The sequence below is a fragment of the Rhinatrema bivittatum genome, chromosome 2 (assembly GCF_901001135.1).
Source record: "Rhinatrema bivittatum chromosome 2, aRhiBiv1.1, whole genome shotgun sequence".
NCBI classification, from domain to species: domain Eukaryota; kingdom Metazoa; phylum Chordata; class Amphibia; order Gymnophiona; family Rhinatrematidae; genus Rhinatrema; species Rhinatrema bivittatum.
In genome coordinates this window covers 582918297-582937361 of record NC_042616.1, presented here as the reverse complement: position 1 = coordinate 582937361, position 19065 = coordinate 582918297, and the positions used below count along the sequence as shown (strand labels likewise).

Below are 19065 nucleotides of genomic sequence, written 5' to 3'. Positions count from 1 at the left end.
TGTACCTGTCATTCAGAGTTGCTGTTGCAAAGGCTGAACTAGACCAGAAAAGGGGGGGGGGGGGGTAGAATCAGAGTAGCCATGAATGAAGGAATCTGGTGTCACAGCTTCCCTTGTAACAGGTACCAGTGAGTTAGAACCCCCTGCAAGGCAAAGGGAAAAAAAAATAGCAATGCTACTGTTTTATTGCAATGCAAAAAATTGCTTCAGTTGTGTCCTAGCTTTTTTCTCTTTGAAAATATTGATTGATTTTTGTTCACAAATTTGGAACACTTTTTTTTTTGCAACACAGTGAAATTGAAGCAAGTATTTTATAAATGTCCCCTAAAGACTTCTATATCTTAAGCCCATTTGTTTTATTTTAAATCTTGGCTAAAATTATTAAAGAGCTTAAGTTATCAGATGTATGTTGGCACCTTAACATAACTTCATGGAAAAACAAAGCATTTCCAAATGAAATGTGAAATGATATCAATTGCTTAAGTTCTTGTTCTCTTTGTGGGTCTGAGTGGCTGGCAGTTTCCTCTTCCTTTCAGCCCAATAAAAAGTGACCTCATTTGATTATAGCACCAATGGCCTTCATTCACTACCACCTGGGTTCCTCCCCCCTCATCTAACCTAGCCATTGCTGTACTAACCATCCTTCTCCAAGTGCCAAAAAGTGTGGAAACTTCCAGAACCACATAGATATTTACCCTGAGCAGGCCCCTAAGCGTTACCACTGTGTATTGACTGAGACTTTCTACCGCGAGGGTGGAGAGGCCGTGCATGTTATCTCAAAAGGCCCCCTTTGGCCTTTGAATACAGTTACTGCTGCTCACCTCCCTTTGTTAAATACAATTATTGATAAAAATTATACACCAGAGAAACTTGGTGACATTGAAACATGACAAGCTTTAAACTTGATTCTTTTTTATTTAAACCTTTTTGCTGTTGTGTTAGATTGATTTAATTCTAGTTCCGTGGTTTATTACTGTAAATAGCACAGAATAAGAAGGAGAAACATATATTTTAAACAGCTAGAAGACTATTAGTCAACTCAGCTCAGGGCAATATAGGTAACAATATTACCTTAGGGGCCGATGCAATACAGTGCACTCAGCCGAGTGCACTGTTTAATCCTCAGTTGGACGTGGGATAAATAGGCGCTAATCCACCCCCTAATGCAATAGGGGAATTAGCCCCTATTTAACGCGTGTCCGACACGGAGTGAATGAGATAGCGCTCATCACATGCAAATGCATGTGAATGAGCCTATTACTCATTCACTCTGAATGCAAAAAGTTAAATGTGCGTCTCAGACTCACATGTATTGCTCAGATATTAACGCCTGCCAGGAGCAGACGTTATTAGCTGAGCACATTGATAAGAAGTACACAAAAGCAGAAAAAACTGCTTTTCTGTACTTCTTTTTTAAAGTAAAAAAAAATAAAATAAAATAACTTGGCAGACCACTGAGTTATGAAGACAGGCCAGTTATGAAAACCGAGGCAGAGTTTACCGGCATCGGTCTTCATAACCGGCAGCCGCAGCAGGTCGCATTAGGAAGGAGGCACTAAGGTCATGCAAGCGGCTCTAGTGCCTCCATCCTAGCGTGACCCCCATTAAAAAAGCGGGCGCTGAAAAGTCAGTGCACACTTTTACCGCACATAATTGCATTGGCCCCTTAATTCACTAATAAGAGAATTAATTTGTGAGAAATGCTCAAAATTAGGCCAGATTCATCTTTCCATGCAGAATGATGAACCCTGCACTACAGGGGGGCAGGGGGGGGCAAAGCAGGGGGTGATCAGGCGATAGCCTGCAGCAGGTCGCACCACAGTGTTGCGGTTTCACCTGCTGCAGTGTGGCCAGCTGCAGGCTATCGCGGGCACAACTCTGCCATAAAAGGTGGTGCTATTCCCCGTGCTTTGCCGGTGATAATGTTCAATACATTGTTGCCGGCAGTGGTGCCACCGCCGATTACCATAATTCCCTCCCTAACTCCGCCTGACTCTTCCCCTCCCCCTAATTTAAATCTTACCACCGCGATAAGGGCCTATCATGGCTTGGAAAATAACCCCCTTAGTTAGCTGTATTTTGCTGGAGGTCTTTGATATTGTTCGTGTTGTGCTGGAGATGACTGCAGAAGTGGACGGGGCAGTCCCAGAATTTGCGTACGTCTAAAATCCTTTCCGGTTATTTGCTCTGTGCAGTTGGTTTTCTTCACTCCTTTCACTCCCTTCACTATGCTCAGTAATGTCTGATGTATGGTTTGTACCTAAATAAAATAAAATGCAAAAAAAAAAAAAAAAAGAAAGAAAGTGCTTTAGACAGAGTTTTATGGAATTATCAAAAGTGCTAAGATTTCAAAAGAGTTGCATCTACGTAAGCTGACAGAGTGGTGGGTTAGATTAAATTACTCTTCAGTCTATCTCTTCTGAAATCACATCTTTGGGTTTGACTGAATTGCTTGAACAGGGTATCAGACAGTGCAACTATTTATAATCAACCTAATAAACGAAGCTTGACCGACGTGCCGCAAATGCGCAGTAGAGAGCAGCTCTACTGCGCATGTGCGGGCTAGCACGTCGGTCTCAGTGAGACTTAGCTGGATATCAACATGGCGGCATCGGGCGGTGTTGAGCGGTAGCGGCGGCGGCGACAAGGAGTGGCGGCCAGTAGCAAGGAAGGAGAGAGAGGGAGGGAGGGAGGAGAGAGTGAGAGGGAGGGAGTGAGTGAGAGGGAGGGGGTGGGTGGGAGGGAGGAGAGAGAGTGTGTGGGAGGGAGGGAGGGAGGAGAGAGTGGGTAGGTGGGAGAGGTGGGGAGGAGTGAGGGGAGAGGGAGAATGAGGGGGGATAGGGAGAATGAGGGGGAAGAGGAGGGTGAATGAGGGGGAGGTGAGAGACAGATGGATGTAAGTGGAAGGGTAAGAAGTTGTGGAGCAGAGAAAAAGGGAGTGGAGGAGGGTTGCGGGAGAGGGGATGGGATGGGTGGGGAATGACTGAGGGAAGGGGAGGGAGGGAGAGTGAGGGGAGGGAGGCAGTGGGAGACAGAGGGTGAGTAAGACTGAGTGGAGGGAAGGGGGTGAGTGAATGAGAAGGGGGAGTGAGGGAGAAAAAGTGTAGAAGGGTGCTGTGTTCGAAAATGGACTGAACATTTTTTTTAATGTAGCTTAACTGCTTGTATATGAATAAACCAAACATTGCAAATGCCCATATTTGTTAAGGTTAAACTAAATCATGTATGTAATCTGATTTGGTCAGCACCTCTACCAGTTATAATAACAGTGGCAAGACAGAATCTTTAACAGTGTTTAAAAATGAATTCTAATGATTTTCCATTAAATTGAAGCCAACAAATGCGTTAATCTTATTTGGCAAAGTGAAACCATTGTATTTCTAATCATGCAATGATGTTCATATGTCTATGTGTATGTCCACCATGGTTTGTCCTGTTGTTGATTAAGAATGCCATGCCCTAAAAGCAGAATCCTAGCAAGAAAATATTTTTCATGGCCTGAAAAAAGGTATGAATGTAAGAGTCACCATAGAAACTCCACTAATGCCCTTCATTCTGCTCAGAGACATGTCTACAAACTCCCATTCACCCACACATATATGCCTTATATTCACTTTGGCAGCCCTGCCCTCAAGCAGGATATACTGGGGTCCATATTTAATGGCATTCAGTGGGATAACTCACAAGTTAACCCACTAAATGGTAATTGTTGAATGTACGTATATCATATTTATCTAGCTACATTTTTGCTGGGGTAACTCATTATCCAGCTAAAATTTTGCCAGATAATGTAAGAGTATTATGGCAGCATTACAGGGCAGAGTTAAGTTAGTCAGATAAGTTATCCAACTAACTCTGGTTGTGCCGTAGAGCAGTCCTAAAGTTATCTGGATATAGTTATTCAGCTAAATTTAAGATAGTCAGGTATATTCAGTGATGCTGCAGCTGTGCCACTGAATATCCTGTCAAAGTTGGCCGGAGGGCTCAACAGTCACACAATTCTCATTACTTCTTGCACAGATGCCCTGGGCAAACATCAGGAGCAATGCCAGGGCTAGCTATAGGGCAAATGGCACCCTGGGCAAAAATAGCCAGTGGTGCCCCTCTTCCCAACGTATTCCCCTGCCACAGTCCTTGGAATGGTGAGAAGGGGTGAGAGTGCATGCAAACCTTCTTTACAAGTGAGTAGAAGGGATGGGGACCTCCCTTCCCCAACAACTACAACACCTGCCTCCTTACTTCCCCAGTGTCCATGCCCTGCCTCTGCTTGCATCCTCTCCGCTGCCTCTAACCTCCACCCCCCAGCAATCTTTCTCCTGTCTCTTACCCCTTCTCCTAGCATGTGCCCCAGCCTCTTAATTCCCTCCTCCATCCCCAGCATCTGCATCCTGCCTTCTCCCACCCTATCCCCTAGGCTTGCACCACATCTGCCTGTTCCTCCTGCCTCATCCCCGGACAAAATACCTGTTTAATGGTAGAGCTGCTACTATTCCTCCCAGTGTATGCCAGCTCTGTGAGTATGTTCAAAACCTGCAGGCTGACTCTTCCTGCATGCTGATCTCAAGATGCACAAAATCAGCATAAAAGTGCCAGCTTGCAAGTTTTTTTGAACCATGTTCACGGGACCAACACTGACAGAAAGGGGACAGTGACGGCAGCAGCATGGGCTCCTTCTGCTCCTCTCACTCCCCCTGCTGGGAATAGGTCTGGTTCTGCAAGGTCTGAGGTGGGGCATGCATAGCTGCTTAAGGGACCCTGCTCAATAATGCATGTATGCAGCACAAAGAGCAGTGTTTGTGATGACCTTGGGTTCTCTGCGCCCCTTGTTGCATGGCACCCCAGGTGAGTAGGGCCCTACTCAAAATCCAAATCCTGACAAGTGCCCTCCCTGGAGAGCTAATGGATGACAGTTCCCTCTTCTCCATGGCCAGAGAGCAGTGCCCTAGGAGTGCTGCATGTCAGCATTTCTTCAAAGCCACTACTGCACCCCTGATGCAGCATTGCACAGGTCGCATGCATCGAAAATCATTAGGGATGTGAATCATTTTTCTAAGGAATTGAAATATTGTACGATATTTCTAAATTCGTTAATATATCGGGTAAAAAAGAAACGATCAATTTTCCACCCCGAATTTTCGTAAAAATCATTTTTCTGGTTAGTGCGCACTAACAAAAAACCGTTTATTTTTGTTATTTTTTGTTACTTTTTCCTATTTTTGTTAGTGCGCACTGACATGAGTTAGGGCACATTAACAGGAGTTTCACTAAAAAAAAACAAACCGGGGATCCCCGGGAAAACGAGATTTTCCCACGGCCAGACGATCCCGAAAGAAGGAACGATCGGGCACCCGATTCACATCCCTAAAAATCATTCCTTTTTCTCGGAAAGCTAGCTAGAACAAACCTACTTCTTTTACTCGGTTAGATAACACTAACAAATATTTTATCAGCATTCCTCTATTTTTTTTGTTTTTGGCCCAGCTGATTCTTCCTGCCCATTTATACCTCCAGCTCAGTAGGAACTAGGGCTGGGATCTGGCACAACAAACCTTCATTCACAACTACCAGGGAATGTTTGCTCTGTTTTATATCCTGCCCTCCCCCCCCCCCCCTTCCTCCAACATATTTAGTCAGGGCATTACAGTGATGGCTCTGGGCCAGGGGCCATGCACCAGGCTCCTTATCTTCAAATCTTGGACCCTGAATCCGGAAACTAGGTGTCAGCTTTGAGCAGTGGCCACAGCTCCCACCCACCGTGAACGCTGCCTCCGCGGTATCGCTAGCTCCAGCTGACTCGGGAAACAAAAAGACCCAACATAGGGAGAGATTCCGGATCCTTCCTCATAGCAGTGCAGTTTTCCTCTATTTTTAAACACGGGCTTAAGTTTTTCATGTGAAACTTCTGCCACCTTTCCCATCAGGGACTGCAGTGCTGGATCTGCTTAGTTTCAACCCTCTCCCCTTCATTACCCCTCATGAAAATGCTATCATCTGTTAAGCTTACCAGTGGATAAATCTGACCTTTTACCACTGCAGAAAGAGATGGTGGGATAAATGATTTCAGTATTGGGTTGTCAATATTACAAGGGTAGTATGTAGGGAAGTGCGCATACATTTTTTTCATTCCATTTTGTTCTTCATTTTCATTGTCTTTTTCCCATTTTTTGTTTATTTCGTTTCTATTCATTCATTTAAAATTAAAAAGCAAACATCAAATGAAATTTCAAAAATCAAAATGAAAAACAAAATTAAATTTATAAAAAATGCCAGATCCGCAGCCAAAAAAAAAACCAAAAACCATCCCATTCCTGAGCATCCCCCTTCCCAGCCATCGCTCTTTTTTCTTGAAACTTTCTTCATGGGACAAGCGTAATCCCAGTCATTCCTATCCTGCAAATGGCGCTGGCGGACTGAGGCCAGCACTATCGTTCATTTTTACTGTACAAAATAGCAATAAGCTATTGCCTCAGTTATAAATTATCCCAATTATGCTTTTGGAGCCACTCTTTCTGACCATTCCTCTAATCCCTTCCCTAAATAAATCCTTCTGCTTCCCCATTCCTCTAATCCCTCCCTCCCTCCCCTAATTCCTCACTTCTCCCTGTTCCCCTAATCCCCCTCTCTCATTTTAGTTTCCTGAGAATTAGGCAGTATAGATGTTTTCATTTATTTGTATTAAACTTAATATGTTGCCTAATCTGGTTTACAATAGAAAACCAACACCATCCCCTGACCACACCCGAATAACATTAAATTACCGAACCACCACATTTACCTCATAAATGTGAGTGTATGGTAGCCTAGGAGAAGAAGAGTGAAGTTTCAGGAAAGAGAGAGGCAGTCTTTTCTTTGTATCTCCTTGATATATATTGCTACTGAGAAAGCAGTGAATACAATGTGCAAATGATTTGAGACATTTTGTTAATCTTAATTTCTATTCTACATACATGTGACTTTCTCTGTCATCAGTATAATATTCTATTTAATGCATTTTTACTAATAAAAGTTTTTCCCATGAAGAATGATACATTCATATTATTCATGTATTTTTCTTTTCTTTCCTTTTGTTTCCTGTGGAGTAGGTACTGTAAGTGGTTTTATACAATTGTGTGATGACTGAACTATGGACAAGCATTTGTGGTTTCTTGTCCTTAGTCTAAAATGACATCATGATGGGAGCATGCATGCTCAGTATGATTCCACTACCCAATTCCCGAATGTTGGTAACATCAGGAGAGCAACTCTACATATCCAAAAAAGGATGAGAGTTATATGTTTGGCGGTGAAGATGATAGTTTATTAAATGATTTGGAATGGGAGCTAACCTAAAAACACAGGTGAAAGAGAGGGATAAGTTTTCACAGAGATACAGGGCCTTGGATCTTCGTATTTTTTAATATAGGTTGTGATTTAATTTATTCACCAAATTTGGCAAATAAGTTTCTGCTGGAAAATGTGTTAATTCCAGAATTTGGTGAACTAAGCCCATGATGCTACAGGGGTATCTGTAGTTTATAGGGATGTGCAGAGGGATGTCATACGTTGCATTCGTTATTCGGATTCGTCGGGGAGCAGATACGTTGCATTCGGCCGTATGGCGCCCCGATGCATTAATATGGCGATTTCTATTCGTGTCCCAGCTAAAATTAAAATTAACTACAACCCCCCACCCTCCTGACCCCCCCCAAGACTTACCAAAACTCCCTGGTGGTCCAGCGGGGAGTCCGGGAACCATCCCCTGCACTCTCACACCCTCGGTGCCGGTTTCATCATGGCGCCGATAGCCTTTGTCACAGGGGCTACCGGTGCCATTGGTCAGCCCCTGTCACATGGTCATCGGTGCCATCTTGTGCTCCTACCATGTGACAGGGGTTGACCAATGGCACCGGTAGCCCCTGTGACAAAGGCTATCGGCGCCATGATGAAACTGGCACCGAGGGTGTGAGTGCAGGGGATGGCTCCTGGACCCCCCCGCTGGACCACCAGGGAGTTTTGGTAAGTCTTGGGGGGTTCAGGAGGGTGGGGGGGTTTGTTTAAATTTTTATTTAGGTGGCCGTATAATTCGGCGAAGATTCATGTATTCGTGGGGAATCGCGATACGTTTCGCTTCCCCACAAATACTACGAATAGTGCAATATACGTTGCGGATCGCCAATACGGCGAAAACGAATGCACACCCCTAGTAGTTTATGAGATAATATCAATATCCTGTGCAAAACAAATTCTGAGGTAGAAGTCTAAGATGGTGTAAAACCTGAGCGTAGTTAATGGTATTCATTTATTTCCCTTATTGCCTTATCTAAAATATCTTACATAAATGCATTGATAGTATCTGCATCCTGAAAATCTGACAAGCTGAAAGATGAACAAAAAAAAAATAGTACAGGAAATAAAAAAGAGAGGGGATGTGACAGAGCCTCGATGCTTTTAATGCAATTGCAATATTGCTCCCCATTTTGGCAGGAGGAAAGGGGGATTGGATTCCGACAACAACCAAGAGGGCCCCAACTTTTATAGCCTGGGGAACTGATACTCAGGTATAAGGGAAAAAGCACAGGACTGCTTCAACAGCCAAGTCCATAAGCGCAGCACATCAAGCATCACTGTCTGAATTTTCAAGAAAACTCATCACCCAATAAAAAAATGTTTATGGGTTATCATAAAACTTGGGATAACTGCACAGAGTGGCAGCTACTACTTTTAAGAGAAACATGGAGGTAGCCTGCACAGAGTGGCAGCTGCTACCTAGGGAAGCTTGCTGGGCAGATGGATGGACCATTTGTTACTATGAAGTAAAATTTAAGACCTGCACGCGTGCACACTTGTGTACGTGTTTGCCAGCGTGCGCACAGGGACGCACAAATTTTATAATATACGCACATATATGCGGGTATGTGAGCCCGTGTTATAAAATAGGCTATCCACGTGTACATGTGTGCATGCTTTTATATTGACACGCGAATGCCATCTGGAGCGTGTAAGTGGGGGGAATTTTAGTAGGTACGCACGGCAACACAATAGGCCTTTTCCCCAGTTTCCTCCCAGTTCGCCCCAGTAATGGAGAGGTCTTCCTAAACCTCCTAGCTAACTTGCCTCCCTTTTACCGTATTAGCCCTGAGCCTTAAAACCCTGCTGACTAGCCTTATTATTTTTTGTTAAACAATTTACACGCTGTCCTTAGGAGAAGTAAAGTTACAAGGTAGGGGACCACGGCGCGAGCTTCTGCGAGTAACTACTTACATGCCTACTTCATAATGCAGTCCTGGCCTGCCCATGCCCCAACCAGACCACGCCCACACCCCGCCACTTTTTCAGCAAAAAAAATTGTATGCGCGTACCGGAAGATACGAGTATGCCCACGCGGGTTTAAAATCTGTGCAGCGTGCGCCAGTTCAAGTCGCGCGTGTATCTCCTGGCTTTGGCACGTGTAGGGCTCTTAAAATCGACCAGTATGTTTCTACATACATGTTACTTTTAAGGTGACTGCAAAATATGACATAAATGACAGTAGTACATATTTGAACAGACAAGATTTCAATAGTACTGAGTAGCAAGTGACAGCCAACATTGTATTTCATGATAATCAATATCCTCAATTTAGTCCCACCTATAGCCACCTACTTTAATTCTTCTCAGTCATGGCCTTGTGGTCTCAGGTCAAAGCCTCTTGTTTTGCTGTATGTCTTGTCGGTCTGTCTTGACTAGATTGTAAGCTCCATTATGTATTTCTATATAGTATTGCACATCTGGTATGTAATACACTGGTATTACACATCTAGTATGTAAAAGATTGTATACACTGGTATGTAACAAGTAATAATTTATCGTAACAATGTGGAGAAGTGCAAAACGGAGAACAGTTAAGCAGAAAGTCAGGTTGCAAGAGGGGAAAGCAGTGAACATGAAGGTAAATGGAAAAAGTTATTAACACTGCAGTTATTAAAACATTAAGGCCTAAATTTTCAAAGCACTTTATGTGCATAAAAACCTGTCTTATGCATGTAAATCAGAATTTGAAAATCAGCCAGGGGAATTCTGCAGGTGGAAGTATGTACAAACCCCAGTTTTGCAAGTTCTTGTTCCAGCATTCCAACTAAGTGTTCTAGGGGCAGAGCCAGGGTGGGGAAAGGATTTATACAGATTTCAGATTTTTGAAAGTATGAGCATAAATCTACATTCAGAAACTTACACCTGCTCCCAGCAGGGTGTAGCTTTCAGCGTGTAACTCTGAGTGTGGTTTGGACCAACCCACAATTTTTCAAAACACTTATGCACATAAATCTGCTTTGAAAATTTGTGCTGAAATTTGTGGGCTTAAAATACCTGCAAATTTTAGCCCTCTGCAGGCAGTTCGAAAACTACCCTCTGCATTTTGAACTAAATGTAATGGACAGAATAAAAAGACAAGAAATCCAATCATGAGGTCTAGTAAAGAGATCAACAGTGCATGAAAACTTTTACAATAGAATTAGCAATAAAAAAAGAAAGTATAGCTAGATAGTTATAGATAAGGCTTGTGTCAGTCACACTTTCGTATCTGTCTGTGGACACCCAGTAGCACCTTGAACATTGGAAGGTGCATTAGACAAAGACAATATGCTCCGTCTGCAAAACCCTGTATCCTAGACACACACACATACACAGGCTCTTCTCTTAATTTATTGATATATTAAAAAAATATTTATCATTTTCATTTTTGTTTGGTTTTTAAAATGTACATCAGTTGTGAACCAGACAACCTAAGCAATGCCAGGTACTTTTTGCTATTATGCGCTGCCTGAAAATCCCTGTCTCTTAGGCTTCCACACATGGGCCCAGGCAGACATACACACACAAACACATACACACTGACTCACACACACATACACATACATAAACAGAGTGTCTTCTTCAGGCACCACCAAATCCTTTCTTCAGCCACCACGGGATGGGGTCTGCAGTGACCATCTCCCTCTTTAGCAGCCGCAGGATGTGAACCTTGGTGATGATCCTGTAGGTCTCTTCCTCTGGTGTCAGGCTGCCCTGATTTCATGAGCCTGAGCCCTAAGTTGGGTGGGCCATGGCCCGTCCAGGACCACTGTGGCAATGCCGCTGTTGTGGATTGTGAACTGATTAAAAGAGGAAACAGAGGAAGACTAACTAGTCTATTCTATTTCAGACCTATCTCCAATCTCCCCCTCTTAGCGAAAATCCTTGAGAAACTAGTCAACTCTCGCCTTTCTGACTACCTCGAACAACACAACATTCTTCCCTCAACACAATATGGTTTCCGGAAGCATCTGAGTACTGAAACCTTACTTCTTTCCCTTACTGACACCATAATCAAAGGAATTGATACTGGTAGCTCATTCCTGCTCGCTATGTTGGACATCTCTACAGCCTTTGACACTGTCGACCACACCATCCTTATCAACATCCTCAGCAGTATTGGTATTTCTGGAACCGCGTTCTCCTGGATTAAATCTTACCTACAAAATCGTCACTTTACTGTCCTTGCTGACAACAACGAATCCGAACCCATTAGTCTTCATCAGGGCATTTCTCAGGGCTCCTCACTCTCCTCCACCCTGTTCAACATTTACCACCCTCCTTACCAACCTCGGTGTCAAACACTTCATCTATGCAGATGACGTGCAAATTCTTTTCCCCTTTTCTTACTCCCTCCAAACCGCTCTCCAAAACTGGGAATCATGCCTTACCGCCATCAACCAACTTCTCACAGACATGCACCTTGCCCTCAACCCTCAAAAAAATGAACTCCTCATTATCTCTACCAAACGTCCATCTCCCTCTATCCCCCCCTCTTACTCATCTTCCACCTTCCCCTCGCATACCCGCAACCTGGGTGTTCTTATTGACATCCAGCTCACCCTCAAACCCTTTATTAAATCCATCTTAAGCGACTGCTATTTCAAGCTACAATTAAAAAACTCAAACCCCTTCTGCAGTTCTCCGATTTTCGCACAGTACTTCAGTCAATTATTTTCTCCAAAATCGACTACTGTAATGCTCTCCTCCTTGGCCTCCCCTCCACATGCATCAAACCCTTGCAACTCCTACAGAACGCTACAGCATGTATTCTATCAAACTCTAAAAAAAGAGACCACATTACCCCTACTCTTATTGAACTACATTGGCTTCCAATTCAATCACGAATCCTTTTCAAAGCACTATCCCTCATCCATAAAAGCATTATAAATGAAAACCTCCACTGGATCAGCCTTCCTCTGCTCCCTCGCACCTCCACAAGACCCACTCGCCCCGCCCTCCAAGGAACACTCTGCACTCCCTCAATCAAATCCACCAGACTTATCTCCACAATGAACAGAGCTTTCTCCCTAGCTGGCCCTACCTTCTGGAACTCCCTCCCTCCAGATTTACGCACCGACACATCCACACCTAAATTTAAAAAAAAGCTAAAAACATGGCTGTTCCTATAGGCCTACCCGTCCAACTCTCCCCACACTGAGACAAATATCTGAATCTTGTGTAATTTAGTCACTGAATTTTCTCATTACTTCTCATTACATCTTCTGTCTTTCCCCTCATGATCTCACTCCCTCCTATTCTTGTACCCTCTCGTCTTTACTTCTTTTCCGTCTTACTGAGCAACCTTGTACTATTTGCCATCACATTAATGCCTTTGATGAATTCCTGAAACTCTTGCTACTGATTTTGTTTCTATTATTTGCTGTTAACTCTCGATCTAATCCTTCCTTGACCTTATGTATATAACATGCTTTCTCTTATCTTAATCTTCATTTTCTCCCTATGCCTTTGCTCAGTAGCCTTGCTTCTCCCTACCTCATCTATCAATTTTTCTATTACTTGCTTCAAACAGTTCCTTGTCCATATTGTTATAGTTTACTGTTCCTTGTTACTATATAGTTTTGAATTTACTGTTCCATGTAAAGGCTTTGTCTAAAAGTTCCAAGTTATTTGTAAACCGATACGATGTGCAAACAGATGTCGGTATATAAAAAAATCATAAATAAATAAAAATAAATAAATTCTCTCAGTGGAGGATGGTAAATAGTGCAGAGTCCCAGGGATCTGTCCTGGACCTGGTGATTTTTAATCTTCCTCTGTAACGATCATAATTGGGCAATGAGAAACACTTAAAATACTGTCAGTGTAGTTTGTGTCTCTATGCGTGGGGACCTTCATTTTCAGTTTTTATTTTATTTTGCCCGGCAGTTCCAATGCTAGAACAAAAAAGAAATTGGTGGTAAAATGGCTTTTCCACAGATTTTTCTCCTTTGTGTTATAGCGAAGTCATTTTTCAACTTTCATCTTTTGTTGTAACATTGAAATTCCCAGGCAAAATAAAATAGAAAGTGAAAGACTACTTACTAGCAATTGTTGTCTTGGCCTGAAACCTAATTAGTCAAGTCAGCAATAAAGTGATCATCAGCTGAGACCAAAAAATGTAGCATGCCTTCATCATTTACAGTACAGCAGGAACTGTCTATAATGTGTGTTAGAAAGGGGAGGAATAGTTAACACTATTTATAACTCAAAAAGTTGTAATCTTTTGCCCTCGATGTAAATCAGAATTGGAAGGCCAGATCAAAAAGAAAACGAGTCATAAATCCCAGTTCACAAATCACAAGAGCCTGATCTCCTGGTAATAGCATTAACTAAGTCATCTTTTCAATATTTATAAGTTTTGGAGGTCTCTTATTCTTCCTACCCCCTTCATTTTAAACATTGCAGATTGTGATAAATTGCAGGAAGACCTTGTGAGACTGGAAAATTGGGCATCCAAATGGCAGATGAAATTTAATGTGGATAAGTGCAAGGTGATGCATATAGGGAAAAATAACCCATGCTATAATTACACAATGTTGGGTTCCATATTAGGTGCTACAACCCAAGAAAGAGATCTAGGTGTCATAGTGGATAACACATTGAAATCGTCGGTGCAGTGTGCTGCGGCAGTCAAAAAAGCAAACAGAATGTTGGGAATTATTAGAAAAGGAATGATGAATAAAACGGAAAATGTCATAATGCCTCTGTATCGCTCCATGGTGAGACTGCACCTTGAATACTGTGTACAATTCTGGTCACCGCATCTCAAAAAAGATATAATTGCGATGGAGAAGGTACAGAGAAGGGCTACCAAAATGATAAGGGGAATGGAACAGCTTCCCTATGGGGAAAGACTAAAGAGGTTAGGACTTTTCAGCTTGGAGAAGAGACGACTGAGGGGGGATATGATAGAGGTGTTTAAAATCATGAGAGGTCTAGAACAGGTAGATGTGAATTGGTTATTTACTCTTTCAGATAGTAGAAAGACTAGGGGGCACTCCATGAAGTTAGCATGGGGCACATTTAAAACTAATCGGAGAAAGTTCTTTTTTATTCAACGCACAATTAAACTCTGGAATTTGTTGCCAGAGAATGTGGTTAGTGCAGTTAGTATAGCTGTGTTTAAAAAAGGATTGGATAAGTTCTTGGAGGAGAAGTCCATTACCTGCTATTAAGTTCACTTAGAAAATAGCCACTGCCATTAGCAATGGTTACATGGAATAGACTTAGTTTTTGGGTACTTGCCAGGTTCTTATGGCCTGGATTGGCCACTGTTGGAAACAGGATGCTGGGCTTGATGGACCCTTGGTCTGACCCAGTATGGCATTTTCTTATGTTCTTATGTTCTTATGAGGAACGTACGGAGGAAATGTGATTCTAACACACAATACAACATCGAGCTGGAGAGCTAGCTGCGAGCTGCTGTGCATGGCAGCTTATGTCTGCCCAGAGAAGCATGGTCAGACCTGAAAATCTCTTTAGCCAGATATATTCAGATACCTACCCTTCGCACTAACAATTAAGATGATATTTAGGGATGAAACCTGCACCTTAAAGAGGATTTCTAAGAGAAAGAAGTGATATTACTAATCCTTTTATTAAATGTTTTTTTTTAATTGCAGTCAGTGCAGGAAGCACTACAGGTAAGCAGCAATTTCTTTGTGCTGTTTTAGGGAGATCTAGTTCGCTCAGAAGCATGTTCTCCATTCTTAATTAAACAAGCTCGTTAAGGAAAAGAATTAATCCTAGCAGCAGAAATGTAATTGGAATCAGTGGCATCACTTTTTAATTAATGAGCTGTTTTAATTCTGGTTGTATTTCAATGCCTTGTTAAGGCATATTAGATACGCATAGCATTAATCTTTATCATTAGTAATAGGGGGGAACTAACAAAGCGATTACTAACTTTGTTCCCTGAAGTTTATACTGGCATGTTTCTATTGAAAGCTTTCTTAACAACAGAGATGCAGCCAGTAATTCATTTTGGCTCACAAATCCACAGGAAGACAAAAGACTAATACAGCTCTTCCCGACTGCGTCACTGTGGCTCTTCCTTAATAAAAGGATACGGCTGTGCAAAAACTTCCTCATATCTCTCACACCCTAGAGACTGGATGCGTCGATGCCTGCTAAAAGGAAAACTGAGCAGGAGGGAAAAGGGTCGGCAAGTGATCAGGAATCATTTCAATGCTTCATGCAGATTATTGTGAATAGCAGAAATAAAATACAGGGGACATGTCCGTGACGTTACACAGAGAGCTTCTCTCCCTGGTCACTTTTTGTCAGGAAGTAAGTAGCTGTTTCTGTGCTCTGTTATGTCAACATGCTGTGCCAGTCGGTTTTCTAGCTCAGTCAGTTTATGCTACCGGTGGAGATAGCCTTCCAGGTTGTGCCTGTTAACATCCATCCCTTGTCACGCACAGTAAATGGAATCAGGAGATTAGAATTAGAAGTGTGTGTGTCTGTCTGTGTGTGTGTGTGTGTGTGTGTGTGTCTGTGTCTCTCTGTGTGTGTGTGTGTGTGTGTGAGAGTAGTATTCTTTTAAGTTATGTGGGGGTTTTTTTGTGAAATATTGAATACTGTTGGTTTCAACCCTTATTTTGCTGTAACTCCTTGACTTTGTTATCAAGATAAGCCCTAAATGTATGTTATGTTATTTCTGTGGGAAATAGAGTTTTGACCTTTGCAGATAAGAATTGAAAAATCATTACTACTTACCGCGTTTGATAAGGTTCCCTAAATTTAGTTCCTGCTGATGGTAGACTAATAATGTTCAATTGAGAGTTCTGGCATTTTGAAGCAGAACTATAAGGCAAAATAGGACAAAATGATTGTGGTGTTTCTTTTTTAACCGGTGTATAGTTTGTTTAAAATAGAAACTCTGTTTTTATGGTTTATTTGGTTATACATTCAGGCTAAAACACAGTATCATACAAAAAGAATGAAAGATGATCACATATCAAATGCAGTGCGTCTTGCACATTGTGTAGATAATTATTTAAAAATATATTGGCTAATATTTATTTGTGAAGCAGATAGAATATTCATCTGAAAAGTGGAATAGTAGCAGGTATTAATGGTCTAAGAAGACAGGGGATTCTCAGACCAGGGCTAGTTTTCCAGACTTTGGAGCATGTTTCACCATTTTTCATAATGCCAGTATTTTGTAAGTAATGCCAGCATGGCTGGCATTACTTACAAAATACTAGCCATCCCACTCTGAGTTCCCAAGGAAGAAGCAGGTGCCTTCTTCCTTCCTTGGAGACATCTACTTTACCTTTCTTACACTAAGGGATTAAGCGACATAAGTGCGTTCCACTCGCATGCTCAGAAATAAGAGCAGGAGACAGGAATAGGACATGGTGCACAGGCATGGGCGCAGAATTCTTTCTCGGATGGCGATCACGTGGGAGCGTGTACCCTCATGAATAAGTAGGGGCACGAACAAATCAATGTCGTTGCCATCACCACTACCACAGCCAGGAAATAAAAGGCTGCAGCCCAGGACCTGCACCTGCAGAACACATCCAACGTCGTATGGCCAGCAAAGTTGGATGGAGGCAGGTAAGGGCAGGGGACGAGGCAAAGGGGAAAGGCTGATGAGGGAAGGAGTATGCAGAGAGGAGGAGGAGGAGGGGAGAGGTTGCCTAGGGAAAGGGAGGGCAACTCCCCATCATCTCCACTTAACAAATTCCAAGGGAGTCATTCCACCTTCTCCTCCCCCCATTCAACCCACTCATCGGTTTGAAATGTTGTATGTGGCACTTTTTCTGAAAGGTTTGAGGGGCCCCTGGCTTAAGATATAGGCTTATGTTTTCTGTCCCTTGTTTCCAGAAACAGTGTGAGTCAATGAAAATCTTTAAAATTATTTTTAATATTAGGTTCATAAGAACAATATTAACATTCAACATGGAGATTTCGAGATAGTGACTGTGGGAATGCTTTACATTGAACTTTTGGGCCCTAGTCACAAATAGCAGTTAATGCTCAAGAAACACCAGCTGGCAAGGGTAATCTATTTTTTAATTACATCTGTATTATAGTACATCTATTTGAAGGATTACCTGCCATGAACCACATCCATTATCTTCAAACAACTTGTTGTTGTTTGCATACAACTTTGCATTCCTAGTTGTTCTGCAGAATATGAAAATAGAAATTTGAATGCATCCAGGAAGTAAAACCACACAATGAATTTAAATATTAAAGCTTTGGTAAAATATGCATTTTTTTAAAATGTGTGATCTGAAATGAATAAAAGACAGTAAAATGTATGTGATCAAAGGCTTCTTGTCATATCCATGTAAGTTGCCTTTCATTTTCATCTGGTGAGCTCTAACAACTCAATCAACAGGTCATGTGCATCTCACAATCATGTCTTTTTAAAAGGATCTGTAATTGGATTATGTGGAAAACCTTGTTTGGAGCTAGAATTTCAAGCAATACTCTTTTGTGCTGAGATGAAGGCATCTAGCATTCAGTGGGCTGGCTGAAAACTTTTAAATTAATTAGCCATCTCAAGAAAAGAACCAGAAAGAGACAAGACCATAACAATAAAACCAGAAACATATTAGAGATATTAGCAATAAAAGGATGTATGAAGTACTAAATTAGCTTGTTTATGAATAATTCTTAATTAGATGTTTCCTTACTTATATGGCATCTCAGCAATATCATGGTCAGTATGCTGCAGCACCAGAATGGAAGACATTTCTTCTCATCAGTCTTTCTCATCTACTATATTCTGATACTCCCTTAACTGTGGTAGAGTGTGAGAATTGCATGTACTGAAACAGTTTGTGACATTGCAATCAGAGCATTTTATAATTCAGGTCTTGGGATTTCTGGGTGGTGATTGCATTGCATAGAGTAACTTCCCAGCAGAGGAGGTGGCGGTGAAAATGGGTAGCAGGATAAGCATGGAGGCTTCTTCATTGCGAAGAAGGAAAAACCACTGATCAACTATGGCCTATGGCACTACAAAAGGAGGTAAATTTGGCAGAGTAGATGGGCCAGGGCTATGTTTTTCCATTTAATCTTGTTGATACAATCTGTATTTAAAAAAAATGTATGTTTGGTATGATGTCTGTTCATCTCCCACTCTTATTGGGATCTGCAGGGCAACTATCTCCAAATAATAAGTGTTGTAAAGGAGGTTATTAGGGATATGATCAGGGTGGTAAAAAACAATTGATAGCAGTTTGGAAACAGAATCAGAGTCTTTGCCCATGAGCTAGCCCACAAGGGATTATTCACCCACATGCATTTTGATTCACCTCTTGGTTTTTGTCCATTTTCTTCCTTTTTCCTCTGGTGGCAAAATCAGCAAACTAGCTGAAGTAAGTTATGTCAGTTTACTCCATCACGTGCTATGACAGGGAAAGGTGGAGAAACCTTCCGCTCTCTGAAAACCATTAGCTGCAGTTTCCTTTGGGAAAAGTCACTTTTCAAGTGAGTACCACTCTCCCTGAGAGAGACTGTGGTACTCCTCCTTTTACAAGTGCTTTGTCAGCTCCTGTCTCCTACACTCTTAAATTATTTCATGTTTCAATCTTACCTCTTGTTCACATTCTCAGTCTCATCATGTATACATTAGCAGTATACTATTGCAGTTATATGTCATCTATTTCTTCTTATTTCATATAGCCTGCAGTTTCTACACAGATTACAAATCGTTGACATCCACAATCGGGATAGAAATACAGTCAACAATATCATAGAACTTTTAAGAAAACTAATAATAATTATACACAT

At 41.9% G+C, this 19065-nt stretch overlaps 1 protein-coding gene across 4 annotated transcripts in view; it reads left to right on the top strand.

The window, feature by feature from the left end:
- The window catches only part of ARHGAP28 (Rho GTPase activating protein 28), a 547343-nt gene that overhangs the window by 191605 nt on the left and 336673 nt on the right, over positions 1-19065 (top strand). The window contains exon 1 of one of the 4 annotated variants that reach the window (XM_029591035.1): positions 15435-15600. The exons of the other annotated variants lie outside the window; for them this stretch is intronic. The gene's annotated coding sequence lies outside the window, so the exon portion shown is untranslated. Of the gene's footprint in view, positions 1-15434; positions 15601-19065 lie in introns of those variants that run through there. 4 annotated transcript variants of the gene reach the window in all.